Source organism: Suricata suricatta, chromosome 1 (genome assembly GCF_006229205.1).
Source record: "Suricata suricatta isolate VVHF042 chromosome 1, meerkat_22Aug2017_6uvM2_HiC, whole genome shotgun sequence".
Classification (NCBI taxonomy): domain Eukaryota; kingdom Metazoa; phylum Chordata; class Mammalia; order Carnivora; family Herpestidae; genus Suricata; species Suricata suricatta.
Genome location: NC_043700.1, coordinates 160,886,985 through 160,899,482, shown reverse-complemented (window position 1 = coordinate 160,899,482; position 12,498 = coordinate 160,886,985). Strand labels below are relative to the sequence as shown.

The 12,498-nt window shown below is 38.5% G+C and overlaps 1 protein-coding gene across 13 annotated transcripts in view; it reads left to right on the top strand.

Moving 5' to 3' along the window:
• Positions 1 to 12,498, top strand: part of LIMCH1 (LIM and calponin homology domains 1) — a 322,655-nt gene that overhangs the window by 268,712 nt on the left and 41,445 nt on the right. The window lies entirely within an intron of this gene.

The window sequence follows — 12,498 nt, the reverse complement described above, 5'->3', positions numbered from 1 at the left end:
GTGTTTTTGTATCCTTTGAGTAAATACCTAGTAGTGCAGTTGCTGGGTCATAGGGAGTTCTATTTTTACCTTTCTTAGGAACCTCCACACTGTTTTCCACTGTCGCTATACCATTCACATCCCACTAACAGTGTGCAAATGTTCCCTTTCTCCTACATCCTTGCCAACTCTTATTTTTTGTTTTATTGATAGTAGCCAATCTAATAAGAGTATGGTGATATCTCATTGCGGTCCTGATTTGAATTTCCCTGATGATTAGTGATGTTGCGTCTTTTTATGTACCTGTTATCCATCGGTATGTCTTCTTTAGAAAAATGTCTGTTCAAGTCCTCTGCACATCTTTTAATCAGTTTGGGGTTTTTTAAATATTAAGTCATGTAAATTTCCTATATATTTGAGATATTAACCCCATATCAGACGTATGACTTACAAATGACTTCGCCCATTCAGAAGGTTGCCTTTTTGTTTGGTTTCCTTCACTGTGTACGAGCTTTTTAGTTTGATGTAATCCTACTTTTTAAATTTTCGCTTTTGTTACCCTAGCCTCAGGAGACTGGTCCAAACAAAGAGAGCTAAGATGAATGTCAAAGAACTTACTGCCCATAATTTCTTCTGAGTATATTATGCTTTTAAGTCTTACATTTATGCCTTCAATCCATTTTGAATTTATTTTTGTATATGGTATAAGATAATGGTCCAGTTTCATCCTGGGATTTTTCTTTTGAAGAATAAAATGTGTTTTCTCAGGGGAGCTGAGAGGATTTCATTCTTCCCCCACGGTGCTCAAGTCCTATGAAGGAGTTTCAAATTGGAGTAAACCAAAATAATTTCCTCACCGTGGAAATGTATTTACTGGCCTCCAGGAGCAAAGTTTTGTGATCCAGGCCAATGCTGAGTCTCTCAATCTGGAATTTAATTTCACTTTTCATTTGCATAAGTGCTATCCTCTCTGAAGAGTTTATACCAATTACCATAAGAAATAATGAGTTTTGCTATTAGCATGGGAACTTTACTGGTAGAATCAAACATACGCTTTTAAATTAGATGTTTCTATAATTAATTAGATATTACAGTGGTAGAATTGCTTTTCTGGGACAGTTAGTAATTCTGATCTTATTTGTCTTTTGCCACACTTAATGAGAAGCATTTTCAAGTTCCTTTCATAAATACCTTTCCATGACTCAATTTGACTATTCTCTCAGGCCACAGGGCCTTTGCACATATTGTGGCGCATGGCTCTTTCTCATTGTACTTTGGAAAAGCAACAGTGCTGGCACTATGTTCATCCCAAGACACCATGTGATAGAGGTACACGGGGCTTACCAAGGCCCAGCAGATTAATTCAAAACACAAATCCTGAGGGCTCTGCTGTCAGGAACATGTCTACTGTCTACCTCTCACCAGTTCTGCACCCCCACCCCGCCATTTAGTTATTTGAGTTTGGGGGAAACCCTGCTCCTGGATGAATAGATTTTATTTCTGATGGAAGTTAAAGGAATAAATAAAAATATTAGATGGTGTAATGACTTAACTCCCTAAACCAACTGTTTAATCTCTCTTGTTCTCAGTTTTTAACACTTTGGAAGGAAAATACTTTACTACGGCCTTATGTGGAAAACTCCTAAACCAGAAGAAAAGGGAAGTGTTTGTTTTTAGAGCAGTAAAGCCTCCCTTTAAAAATATACCCATTATTAATAATAATTAGTCATTTTCTTATGTTCACAATGAGCAGATTTTTTTAAAATAGCCTGTTCTCTTTTAATGACAGGTATTTTCCACTTTAACAGTAGTAGAACTCCCTAAAGGCAAAAGGAAGATGGATTGAAATATTTCACATTGATTGCATATCCCCAAAAGTATCTTATTTTAAGAGAAGCAAAATTAGATGACCTGAAAGAAATCATGTTATTTCAGAAATGTAGAGTGTAACCAGGAAAACACACAAAAGGTGGCCGGGTGGGCTTTCTTCCCCCGAACCAGTCTGATCCGGGGCAGTCTCAGGATGGAGGTCCAAACTCACGGAAAAGCCTGGAAGTCTCTTCCTTTGTGTATCTCGTACTTGGAAAAACTGCCTAGTCTTGGAGTCATTTCTAGTTCGATAAGTCTTAGTGGTTCTGAATCAGAAGTAGCATTTACTTACCCTGGCTCTGGTGCCTGTGGCTCTTGGATCAACACTGACAGGGACTGTTATGTTATTTTCTGGGTAGATAACTACCTGTTTATCTCTGTTAGACTCTAAGCCAAGTTGTTAGCCAACACAAGACATTGGCTCATTATTCAAACACGCTTCATGCAGGCTTAGAACTCATAATTCCAAAAATTTTCCATTCTGAGTGTGTTATCCGAAGAGTCATTTTAAGAGAATCTCTCCTCCAATAAAGCTACTCCTCATTTTACCTCCTTCCCTGTATTCCAAGAAAAGCACTTCTTGACTGTGTTAACAGCCAGTGTATTCTTGTTGAATCGGTGGGATTACTCGGTCAGGGCAAAATATGGTGGCCAGCTCAAACTAGGGGACTGTGCTCACTGCCTCCCCGGGCTTGATACCAGCTTGGTCTTGATGTGCTGTTTCTAATTCATTTGCCCCATTCTGTGGGGCTGTCAAAGGAATAGTGTTCTTTTTAAATGGTGTCTTTCTTCCAAAAACTGCATTCCCAACAGATACACTCTTTACAGAGGAGTAGCCTCACCCACCACTAAAATGTCACGGCTCTCCAGGCAAGCTGGCACCATTCAAAGGGCATAGCAGCAGTGGGCAGAAGCGTCAGTTCAGATCGTGGAGGAAGAGCGGCAGAGAAGGGTGATCGCAAGCCTCCGATGGGGGATGGGATGAGGTTGGAGTATCAGCGTCTTGGGCCAGCGCGACTGCTTTTCTATGATATTATGTCATCCTTTGGTTTCTTTCTACCTCCCCTTTCTCATTTAAAACTCTTGGGACCATGGCTGTCTCACTTTAGAAACAGATCCTAAATGAAGTGAGGCTTGCTCTTATTATTTTCTTTTTTTTAATGCTCTGACTTTATCTACTGATACCAGCAAACTCCAGGTCATCCTCCGTTGAATCACCTTTAAGTTAAGGAGAATGTGAGGGCAATTTCCCTGCCAATGGTTGCCTGTTAACCAAGAAGCATGAATTAAGGACTACTCTCTGCCCCATCTGTCTTTGAGACAGAAACTCAGAAGCATGCCAGCCAGAAAGACCATTTTCATAAAGCAACTGGAAAAGTATATAAAATAATATTTAATTAAGTGCTAGATAATAGGGTCGGAAGACTAGAAGGTATAAGATGGCAAACAAGTGAGAGCATTATTGGTTGGGCTTAGCGGGAAAGGTTTTGTGTGGGGTGTGGATTTTGAAACTTGAACTTAAGTGCGGGGTTTGCACTGGAATGGAGGAGGCTACGCCTCGTGTTGGGAATAGCAGAAGTAAAAGCATGGACGGTGGGGAGGAACCCACAAGAAGATCCCAAGGAGGGGGGTCACAGGTTAAGGGGTGAGGAGGGTGAGTAGGATACTATAAACAGAGAGGTCCTCTCTCCTGTGGCCTTCCTTGGTTACCCCGAAGGTGTTGCGCAGCAGAAATCAAACACATTTTTTTTTCACTTTAAAATATTGCCTCCTGTAAGAAAATCATGTCATAACCCAAATACAGACTCCTGGAATCCAGGATTAGAAAACAATTTGGAAGTTCTTCTTCTCTAATGATGAATTTATTCTGTTTAGTAACCTACAGGATGATGTTTATGTTTCCATCAAAGCTAGTCCAGTGTTTTTTTGACCCCCTGTGAGTTGTATTTGTATTTGAATTTCTTCCTCGGTGGTACCAAAAATGACCCTTTCCTAAAACACCTAGAATACTCCACGCAGTAGGTCAAAGATCTAACCCCACCTACGCCTCAGTTTATATTTAAAATAAGAGTCATAATAGCACATGCGTCTGATGGTTATTGTGAGAATTTTTATATATAGAGCACTTGGCATGATGCCAGACAGAAGTCCCCTTAAGTTATTTTAATATTGTCATACAACAAATGGGAGAAAATTACAATATATTTTTCAGAAGCCCCAAAAGCTAGTAGGTATAAAGTTTTTCCGGATAAAGCAAGATCATCAACATTACCCTCTTGCACAGGTGTGCGTTTCCAACTGATGACACGAATCTCTTGTCATCGTCCAGCTCAGCTTGTCAGCCTTTCCAGCTGTAATTCACTAAGAAACACGCAAATGTGAATAGCTTTTTCCAGAAGTGATCGCCTTTGCAGATGCTCATGTGATTCTTCCTCAGCGCTTTTCATTCCAGGACTCCTATTATTCCCTCTTTCCCAGTTCTGGCCTCCCTCTGCCCCCTAGATCCTGCCGATTCGGTTCCCACTTGCCAGCTCATCCCAGGTGAGGCCAGGCCGGCACCCCCTGCTGGCCAGCACCTTCTTACCAGCTTGTGGCCTTTCCCCCTCACTGGCCAAGAAAGGCCGCACTTCACCAGTAGGTCTCCAAAGCACTTCGTCTGCTTTTCTCTAACGAAGTAATAAGGTAGGTAGGTCTGGTTTTTCAACCTTGAGCATGTCAGCTTTAGGCCTTACTCTTGAAAATTTAGTGCTTCACTAATGTTTTCTGATCCAGGAAAACAGACAATCAGATCTTTCTTGAAACATTTCATTTTGCAGTGAGAGCAGGGGGAAGGCATTTGAGTAGGTGCTGTTTTCCTTGCAACTGAGACCAATTGCAAATTCCTTTTAGACGTCAAATGTCAGCAGAGTTTTTTTCTTTAGAAAGTGTTTTTCTCCATCTAGAAGTAATTGTAAGAGTGTTCAATTTAAGGCCCTTTAAACATCATTAAAGATATTTAGGTACAGAAGCATTAACAGACTTCAAAAAAGTAGACATCTGAGATGATTTTTAAAAATCAAAGCTGGCCCATCTTACCTGTTGGTTTGAAAAGTTTAAGGCAAAAAGAAAAAGCTTAAGAAATGGAGAGTCTGATTCTTCATGCAGATCCTCTTTCACCCAGTGAAAATAGATACTCAGAGGTTTAAAAGTGAAAGGAGAAACACATGCATGGCATATGTGGCACCTGGCTGGAGGTGCCAAGACATAAATAGGCCGCTTTTCCAGGCCCCTGTCCAGACAAGTTATTCGAGACCGAAGCCAGGAAATCACTCAGTCACAGAATAGAAGCTCAGGAAAGGACGCTGGGTATCACATCTTCCAACCCGCAGAGGTTAAATGATCAGTCCAACTTCTCCTACTTCCTCTGTCCCGGACACAGGGCCACCCAGGCTCCGGGTCTCCCCACGGTTCTTGCTCTCGTGCTTTGTGTTTCCAGTTCCTTCTCCAGTGTCACTCTCGGGGCCAATCCACCACTCAGATCCTTGTTAGAATGAGCAGCCAGATGCTAGGTAGGTTTTGTGGCCAGATCACGTTCCTCTCAGGCCAGGAGACTGCCACCTCCCACCTGCGGCCTCAAGGCCAAGTCTGGTACCAGAGCTAGTTTGGATGGATACCATTCTTATTTACTTGTTTTCACCCCTGAGCAGTGTTACTGATTGGAGAATTGGAGGCCTCTCTGTGCTTAGCTGTAACTGAAGGAAAGTGTGGGTCAGAAAGTGAATTTTCCAGCAAGGCAAGATTTGTTGCAGGCAGATTTCTGAGTCTATCAGGACTGGTTAAAACTTCCAATTTTGAACTCATTTCCTTTGAGGTAGTGACGTGAGTACCAAAATAACAAACCTTCAGGATGCAATATCCAAACCCAAGTTAATGAAACTGTCTTTGGGTATTTCCCTTGATTACATGCACAGTTGACTCTTGAACAACATGGTTTCAGCTGCACCAGTCTGCATGTATGTGGATTTTTTAAAAATAAATACAGTATGGTGCTATATGTATTTTCCCTTCCTTATGATTTTCAGAGTAACATTTTCTTTTCTCTAGCTTACATTATTTTTAAAATACAGTATAGGAACACCTGGGTGGCTCAGTCAGATAAGCGTCTGATGTCACATCACGTCATGATCTCATGGGTTGTGGGTTCAAGCCCCGTGTTGGGCTCTGTGCTGACCGCTAGCTCAGAGCCTGAAGCCTGCTTGGGATTCTGTGTCTCCCTCTCCCTCTCTGCCCCTCCCCCACTTATGCTCTGTCTCTCAAAAAAATAAACTTTAAAGAAAAGAATACAGTATATAATACATACAACATACAGAATATGTATTAGTTGACTTTATGTTATTGGCTTCTGGTCATGAATAGGCTATTAGTAGTTAAGTTTTTAAGGAATCAGAAGTTAGATGTGAATTTTTGACTGTGTGAAGGGGTCAGCACCCTCAACCCCACCTTTGCTCAAGAGTCAACTGTGGTCTATACATATAGCAGAACACAGAAAGGTATAAAGAAAATAGAAACTACATACTGCTCCAGCCACTCGTAAATTGATACTAAGATTCTTTTTTATTTTTTTTTAATTTATTTATTTCTTGGAGACAGAGAGTGAGAGAAAAAGAGAGAACCATCAGGAAGGGTCAGAGAGAGGGAGAGGGAGAGAGAGAATCCCAAGCAGACTCCGCACTACCAGCATGGAGCCCAATGTAGGACTCGAACTCAAGAACCACAAGATCATGACGCTTAACCAACTGAGCCACCCAGGTGTCACCTAAGATTCTTTTTCAAATGTGTATCCTTCTCCTCTTTTTCTCAGTGCATAAAAAAATATTTTTAAATGGGTTAATGTAATTCAAATTGTGTCATAGCTTGCTTTTCTCTTAATTTATCCTGAATATTTGGCTAGTTAATAGCCTGATTTGGGTGACTGGCATGCATTGAAAATAGAGTATAAGTTCCATCAGTAATGCACAGGATACCTGCTTACCTAACATGGATCAAAGATCTGCTCTATGCCAGACACTGTGCTGTAAGCATCCCTGACCCCTCAGAACTGGGGCTGGTGGCAAGCCCCATGATGGGGTGGTGGCTGGGAACATTCTGGTCTCTAGCTGTCCTTGGGAGTGAAGATTTAGCTAAACTGCTTCCGCTCCTGAGAGATTTCAGAGAGTTTCCATCTTTTGCAGGACAAATGGATTCGAAGTAGAATGGAAAGAATGAGGTAGAATGGATGACAATGAAAGGGAATGGAAAAGGCAGTTTGAATCATTTCAGCAATAAACTTGGAGACTCTCAGGTTCTTAGATTGCTTTGTTTACATTTTTTAAAATGTTTATTTTTGAGAGAGTGTGAGTGGGGGAGGGACACAGAGAGAAAGAGGATCCGAAGTGGGCTCTGACAGCAGAGAGCCAGATGCGGGGCTCAAACTCACGAACCATGAGATCATGACCTGAGCTGAAGTCAGACGCTTAACCAACCGAGCCACCGAGACACCCCTCTTAGATTGCTTCTGAACAATCAAATCCTTTAAATACCTGGGGACAATGTGAAGGTGGGTGTGAGACCAAATCCAGATACTGGAGCACTGAGGTTACCTGTGTACCAGGTAGGGTTCCCACCTCCCCTGCTTACTAGCAGTGTGACCCTGAGTAAGCCACTTAACCTCAGTTTCCTCATCTGTATAAAGAGAATTGTATTGATACATACCTTTACTATAAGCTTGCTCTAAGAATGAAGTGAGATCATCGACGTCAAGTGCCCCAACAGTGCTGATACATAGGGCTACGTTACTACAGTACGTAACCTTTAAAGCATCATTTTAAGGGAAGATAAGTAGGGTCATCTGGGAGCTCAGTATGTGAGTGCTAAGCCATACAGAAATGCATTCAGAAGTGTGAGAATTCTTGGAAATGGTAGTTCTCCATTAGTCATGCATAAGTAAAATCTCACTGGAATGTGATGTGCCAGTAAAATAATCCTTAGTGAAGTAGTGCTTGAGGATTTTGTCTCCTTTGCATTATATATTATGTCCAAATGACTTCATGAATCATTTCCTTGACTCAAAGTGACACGCTTTCCACCTTTGTATGTCTCTAAATCGGTGTGTATCTTATGATCAGTATATCACACTTAATAGACAGTATATTTTCTTTCTCCGTAGTACCTAAAATAATACAACTTAAAATTTCTGGCATCTGAGATTTAATAAACTGTGCCTGTTCATTTTTGGAGTAGGGAGGCTTTGGCCTGGTTTTTGTAGTTATTATTTTTCTAGTATAAGTCTCTTTAAAGTGATTCAACTCTGGCTTGTTAACATAGTAAAAAGTTACAAAATCCATCAAATAATATAATATGATGCTTATTTCCTGCCTATGGTTTTAAAAGTATATTTTAATTTAATATTATGTTCTTTCAGAATTGATACATGGTTATGCATCATTAGAAATGCCCATCTAACTATGAGGATTTCAAAATCACCCCATTCTCCAAAAGAGAAAACACATTTTGCCGGTAGACGCTGTTGTAAAATCATTTAGAAGCTTCAAAGGCTTGTTGCCTAAAGTTGCTTTGTGGTTTTTTTAAACTTCAAAAATTTGCAAACAATTTTTTTTTTACAGTGGGTTTTTTCCCCCATGTTTTTTGTTGTGGTAACATAAAATTTACTACCTTAACCATTTTCATGTGTACACGTCAGGGGTATTAAGTACATTTGTAATGTTGTGTAATCATCAGTACCATCCATCTGCAGAACGCTTTTCATCTTGCAAAACCAAAACTCTTGATCCATTAAACAACAAGTTGCCATGATGCCCCGCCACCAGACCCGGCAACAAACGTTCCCCTTGGTTTTCCGTCCCCTTGGTCCCCATGCCCAAGCCCCCGGTAACTACCGGTCTACTCTCTGTTACTACAAGTTTGGCTTCTTTTATTTTTATTTTTTAGATTCCACATATAACTGAGATCATGCAATATCTGTCCATGTCTGGCTCATTTCACTTACCGAATGTTCTCCACGTTCATCCATGTTGGAAGTGGCAAGATTCCCTTCCCTCTTGTGGCTCAGGAATATTCCATTGTGTGTGTGTATCTGTGTGTGTGTGTATAGATAGAGAGAGAGAGATTTATTTGCATATATACATATACAAATGATAAATTTGTATATAATATTAAGATATATTATCACATTTTCTTTATGTGCTTCATAATACATTTATGTATTACATAATAATATATTAAATTAATATGATATAAATTATATTAAATAATCAATAATATATTAATAACATTAATATAATAAATAAATAATATAATCCTAGAATACATTTATGTATTGCATAATTAATAATATCAATATAATATAATTAATAATAATAATAAATACATAGTTATTTATGTATTATGAAGTATATATCACATTTCTTTATCCATTCATCCATTGACATTTTGGTTGTTCCCATATCTTGACTATCATAAATAATGCTATAATGAACGTGTGAGTACAGGTAACTCTTTGAGATACCAATTTCGTTTTCCTTGGGTATATAACCAGAAGTGAAATTGCTACATTGTATGATGTAATTTTGGGGGGAGCCTCCACACTGTTTTCCACAATGGCTGTACCAACTTACATTCCCACCAAAAGTGCACAATAATTCCTTTTTTTCCACATCCTCGACAACACTTGCTATCTTTTGACTTTTTAATTGTAGCCCTCCCGAGCTGGTGTGAGGTAAGGCATCTCATTGCATCAATTTGCCTGATGACTAGTAATGTTGAGCATCTTTTCATATACCTGTTGGCCATTTATAGGTCTTCTCTGGATTGTCCATTCAGGTCTCAACTATTTTTAATTGGATTATTTACTTTTCTCCACCCCCACCCGCCACCCTCACTATGGAGTTGTAAGAATCCCTTATGTATTTTGGACATTAATTCCTTATTGGATAAATGATTTGCAAATTTTTCCCCAAGGTATAGATTACACTTTTGTTTTGTTAACTGTTTCTTTTGCTATGGAGAAATCTTTTAGTTTATTGTAGTCCCACATGTTTATTTTTGCTTTTGTTGGCTTTGTCTTTTGTGTCAAATCCAAAAAAATAATTACCATAATCAATGCCCAGGAGCTTTCACCCTGCTTTCTTCTAGGAGTTTTACAGTTGCAAGTCTTATATTTAAGTCTTTAATCCAATTAGACATTGATTTTTGTGTATGGTGTAAGATAAGAATCAAATTTCATTCTTTTGCATGTAGAGATCCAGGATCCAGTTTTCCCAACACCATTTATTGAAGAAACTATTCTTTACCTATTTTGTGTTGTTAGTGCTATGCCTTTGTTGAAAATTAGTTGACTGTAAAAGTGTGGGTTGATTTCTGGGCTCTCTACTCTATTCCATTGATCTATGGGCCTGGTTTTATGCCAGTACCATAGTTTTGAGTACCGTAGCTTGCTAATATAATTTGAAATCAGAAAGTTTGATGCCGGGGTGCCTGGGTGGCTCAGTTGGTTGAGCATCCGACTTTGATTCAGGCCATGATCTCATGACTTGTGGGTTTGAGCCCTGTGTCAGGCTCTGTGCTGACTGCTAGGAGTCTGGAGCCTGCTTTGGATTCTGTGTCTCCCTCTCTCTGTCTGCCCCTCCCCGGCTCATGCTCTGTCTCTCTTTCTCTCTGTCTCTCAAAAATAAATAAAACATTAAAAAAAGAGTGAGAAAGAAAGTATGATGCCTACAGCTTTGCTCTTCTTGCTCAAGATCGCTTTACCTATTTGGGGTCTCCTGACATTCCATATGAATTTTAGGGCTTTTTTAATTTCTGTGAATAATGCCACTGAAAATAATGGAATTTTGATAGGGATTCCATTGAATCTGTAGATTGCTTTGAGTAATGTGGACATTTTAACAATATTAATTCTTCCAATCCACAAACATAAGCTATCTTTCTATTTATTTGTCTTCTTCAGTTCTTTCATCAGGATTATAGATTGCTCACCTTGGTTAAGTTTATTTCTAAGTATCTTATCCTTTTCGATGGTATTGTAAATGAGATTGTTTTCTTCTATTTTGGATAGTCGTATATTAATTTGGATCCTAAAACTTAACTGAATTCATTTATTAGTTTTAATAGGGGTGTGTGTGTGTGTGTGTGTGTGTGTGTGTGTGTGTGTGTGTAGAGTCTTTGGCTTTTTCTATAAATAAGATCATGTCAACTCCACATAGAAATAATGTTACATCTTCCTTTCCTGTTTGGATCCTTTTATTTCTTTTTCTTGCCTAATTGCTCTGATTAGGGCTTCCCAGACTCTGTTGAATGGAAGTGGGGAGAGTAGACATTTTGTCTTGTTGCTGATGCTAGAGGAAAAGCTTTGGCCTCTTCACCATGAAATATGATGTTAGTTGTGAGCTTGTCTAATATGGCCTTTATTGTATTAGGTACATTCTTCTATAACTAACTATTGAGAGCTTTTATCATGAAAAGATGTTGAATTTTGTCAAATGCTTTTTCTGCATCTATTCAATTGATCACATGATTTTTATCCTCCATTTTATTAATATGGTATATCACATTTTTTATTTGCATATATTGAAAAGTTCCTGCATTCTTTCATAAAATTTCTTTGTTCTTAAAGAATTCAATAACAATTTCCACCAATATATTAACTTTAAGAGTCTTTCGTTTTGATTAGTGGAAAAGCAAATTTTGATTTATGAATAAAATATATATACATATAAGACACCAATAAATTCATAGCTTTCTGAGAACCTATGGGAATACCTTATAAAGTATTTAATAATGCCTTTCCTGAAGCCAATTTTAATATTTATCTTAAAAACCTATTAAAATTTATTATTTTATACATATTTTAAAAATTCTTTAACCCTTTACAATAAGACACTATTACTAAAAGTCACAATAGTTAATAATTTATTCAATTTGGTTATTGAGGTATATTCTAGGCAGTATTTAATTACCTTTTTATTCACTTTTGTCAAACAAGTACTAAAATATCAGTGGGAAAATTTTGGAATTACTCTGGTATCAACTGGCTACCAAGTAAAGATACCATAAAATTACAGTGATATTGTTTTCTGAATATAGAAGCAATACATAGTTATTGGAGAACAGAAAATGTATTTATAAAGAAGAAAAGTCATCCAAAGTTAAACACATTAAAAATAATCACTGTTAACATTTTAGTGTATTTCCTTAGTGTCTTTTTTTTAAAATTGTTTATTGTCAAATTTGTTTCCATTCAACACCCAGTGCTCTTCCCCACAAGTGCCCTCCTCCATCACCACCACCTCTTTTCCCCCTCCCCCTTCCCCTTCAACCCTCAGTTCATTTTCAGTATTCAATAGTCTCTCAAGTTTTGCGTCCCTCTCTCTCCCCAACTCTCTTTCCCTCTTTCCCTCCCCCTGGTCCTCCATTAGGTTTCTCCTGGTCTCCTGTTAGACCTATGAGTGCAAACATATGGTATCTGTCCTTTTCCACTTGACTTATTTCGCTTAGTATGACACCCTCAAGGTCCATCCACTTTCCTACAAATGGCCATATTTCATTCTTTCTCATTTCCATGTAATACTCCATTGTGTGTATATATATATATATATGTATATATATATTTATATA